The 3,470-nt window shown below is 44.3% G+C and overlaps 1 protein-coding gene across 1 annotated transcript in view; it reads left to right on the top strand.

Annotated features, from left to right (window-relative positions):
* Window positions 1–3,470, top strand: part of LOC117938304 (sodium channel protein type 2 subunit alpha-like) — an 81,520-nt gene that overhangs the window by 39,509 nt on the left and 38,541 nt on the right. The window lies entirely within an intron of this gene.

The following is a 3,470-nucleotide window of genomic DNA, read 5'->3' as shown; positions in this document are numbered from 1 at the left end:
ACACACACACACACACACACACACACACACACACACACACACACACACACATACACACACACACACACACTCACTGGTCAGAACAGTTATTCCCTCAGTCAGTGGATTAGAGACTTTTCCTCGATGCTGAACAGTCTGAACTTGGCAGACGTGAAATCTAGAAACTAACAAGACTCAATATTTCCCTTTCCAGCTGTTACGGATCAAGTCTTTAATTATTTAGTAATTACAGTGGATTTTGCGAGTGATAGTAGTGTGTATAGTAGCGTTGGGCGCTGTGTGTCTGGGTGCGTCGAGGCCAGAGGCTTCTGCTGCTATTTGACAGCTGAACTGTGTTTAACTTCATCACCGTCACTCGGGCGGGCGTCAGCACGCCGTTCCACTGATCACCACGCTGCATTTAACTAAAGCAGCGCTGCACAGCTGCAGCTGCGGCGGCGGCAGAGGCCCCGGACCCAAACCAGAGACCTCCCTCCGCCTGACACATACTTAGTATATAACTCACTCTCGGGCCGATTAGCTTGATGTTTCCCCCCTTTCGTCGCTTTCTTTTACACATTTCTGTCTTGAGAGAGCCTCATTCATCACGCGTAAGAGGGGGAGGGAGAGGGAGGGAGAGAGAGGGCGAGGGAGAGATGGAGGAGGGGGAGAGAGGGGGAGGAAGAGGGAGGGGGAGAGAGGGAGAGAGAGAGCGAGGGAGAGAGGGAGAGGGAGAGAGAGGGAGGGAGAGGGAAGGAGATAGAGAGAGAGGGAGGCTCTCCTGATGTCAGTAATAATAACAGCGTGATTGTTGAGTAGCTAATCAACGCACTTCAGAGTTAATGAGCCCATGTAAGAGGATCGTGTGTGTGTGTGTGTGTGTGTGTGTGTTTGTGTGTGTGTGTGTAAGTGTTTGCATCCATGTGAGAGTGCGGTAAACCCAGAAAGAGACAGATTTTGTGTGTGTGTGTGTGTGTGTGTGGGGGGGGGGGGTTTGTGTGTGTTGGTGGGTGTTTGTGTTGTGTGTGTGTGTTTGCATGCATGCAAGAGAGCGGTAACCCCAGAAAGAGACTGATCTGTGTTTGTGTGTGTGCGTGTGTGTGTGTGTGCGCGCGTGTGTGATTTTGTGCACAAAACAGAGACATCCACTCCCACCATTTCCTGGTAACTTAATTTTTTTTTCTACCTGCATCCTACTATTGCATGTTTGTTTTTTTTGTTTTGGCTAAGTGACTGACGGGAACACTCTTTCTGATTGGTCCAGGATTGAGCAAGACTACCGGAGAGACAGGCCACACTGGGACGTTAACGGCAATTTTCCATCCAATACAAGTGTTGTTTTTGCCACTGACTGGCTCAGATGATCATTTTCTTTTTTTGACAGCATTACAGAGAGAGACCTTTTTGTTACACAGTGAATTCATTTAAAAAAAGAAGCTGAAACAGTTCCAAAATTGCCATCTCCGAACCCTCCAGACTCCATTTAAATCATCATAAAACACTTTATTCGAAGCTGACAGAAACTAAATAACAGAACAAAAAGCGCCTTGGTTCATCTTTCCATGTTCTAACAATCAGCACTCTAGTCTGGTTGAAATACACTCTTAATTCATCCATTTACATGTGGAGATATGCTGCTCTTTACATGCTAAAAGTAGTGATTATTTACATGGAGTCTGGTGGAGCTATGCGGCTCTATACTCGCTAAAAGTAGTGATTATTTACATGGAGTCTGGTGGACATATGCTGCTCTATACACACTAAAAGTAGTGATTATTTACATGGAGTCTGGTGGACATATGCTGCTCTATACATGCTAAAAGTAGTGATTATTTACATGGAGTCTGGTGGACATATGCTGCTCTATACACACTAAAAGTTGTGATTATTTGCATGGAGTCTGGTGGAGATATGCTGCTCTATACACACTAAAAGTAGTGATTATTTACATGGAGTCTGGTGGACATATGCTGATCTATACACGCTAAAAGTAGTGATTATTTACATGGAGTCTGGTGGACATATGCTGATCTATACACACTAAAAGTAGTGATTATTTACATGGAGTCTGGTGGGTTTGATGATTGTGATTTCCTGTTAAACTAGAAGGATCTTACTCTTTAACTAAAAGATCTGTCTCTATGGATATTTTCCATAATGTTGTCAAACACTTTAAATATTAATCTGTGGATTTTAGTGCTGCACTTTTAGTGGATGCAAACCGAAGGTGAACATTTGGCCAATAACCTTAATTGCGGCCGTCTCGCGGCTGCCATTAACAGCATTATCTCTCACTACTGGGGTGGGGGAAAAAATGTGTATAGCAAGAGTATTGCAATATTTTCAGTGTTAAAACTGTATGGATTCACAAGCGCCAAGTATGGAGCTGTTATTATATATTATATATATTATATATGTGTTGGACAGTTTGTCCCATTTTGCATGATGGAACAGATGTTGACTAAGTTTCCTTTTGGGGAAGAAGTTGGAAAAAAGGTTATAAATAGCAATATTTAGCAGAATATTGCAATATATTTAAAATTGTAATAATATGGTATCGTGGCATAAGTGTCGTGATGATATCGTATCGGGAGGGGTCTGCTAATTCTCACCCCTAACGATATAAAAGGACCAAATTTAATGATTAATAAACAAACACATGCACAGGCTGAGAAACAGACACACACACACACACACACACACACACAGACACACACACACACACACGTGTCACGTAGCTGGTGTCACATCAAGGCTCCTATTATTTCTGGAACAACAAGCAGAGCGAGGGGCTGCTGACGCACACACACACAGACACACACACAGACACACACACAGACACACACACACACAGACACACACAGACACACACGCACGCAGACACACACGCACACACACACACACAGACAGACACACACACACACGCACGCATGCACACACAGACACACACATACACGTGCACCCTTAAACAAGCTTTGGAAGCAGAAAACACAGACAGGCACTCTTAAGAAACACACTTTGGATTCAGAAAACACACACATAAACACACACACACACACACACGCATGCACACACACACACACGTGATGTGATGTAGAGCAGAGCGAGGCGAACCCTGGAGGAGCTGAGGTCTGCAGAGAGAGAGGCTTAAAGGATCAAAACCGCAGGAGCAGACAGCCGAGAAAAGGGCCTGTCGCATCAATCAGAGCTCCCGAAAAAATAAAAATCACCAAATCAGGAACAAACTGCTGAAGAGTTCCAATGGCACTGAATTAAAAAAAGTTTAAAATCTGAGTTAGTTTCATTTATTTATCGCTATGTTTTGGGTTTTTTAAGCGGAGATTTGAGCCATCTCCGTGCACCGAGTGGTTTCATCTCCAGTAGAAGAAGTGATCTCCGGTAGTTGCCCTGGTAACCCAAAAGACTCCGTTTGGAGCCGTTGAGACGGCAACACAACCAGAGCAGGGGGAATGAGAGGGGGGAACACCAGA

The sequence above is a fragment of the Etheostoma cragini genome, chromosome 22 (genome assembly GCF_013103735.1).
Source record: "Etheostoma cragini isolate CJK2018 chromosome 22, CSU_Ecrag_1.0, whole genome shotgun sequence".
In the NCBI taxonomy this organism is placed as follows: Eukaryota; Metazoa; Chordata; class Actinopteri; order Perciformes; family Percidae; genus Etheostoma; species Etheostoma cragini.
The sequence above is the reverse complement of the archived record's forward strand: the minus strand, read 5'-3'. Positions and strand labels throughout refer to the sequence as shown.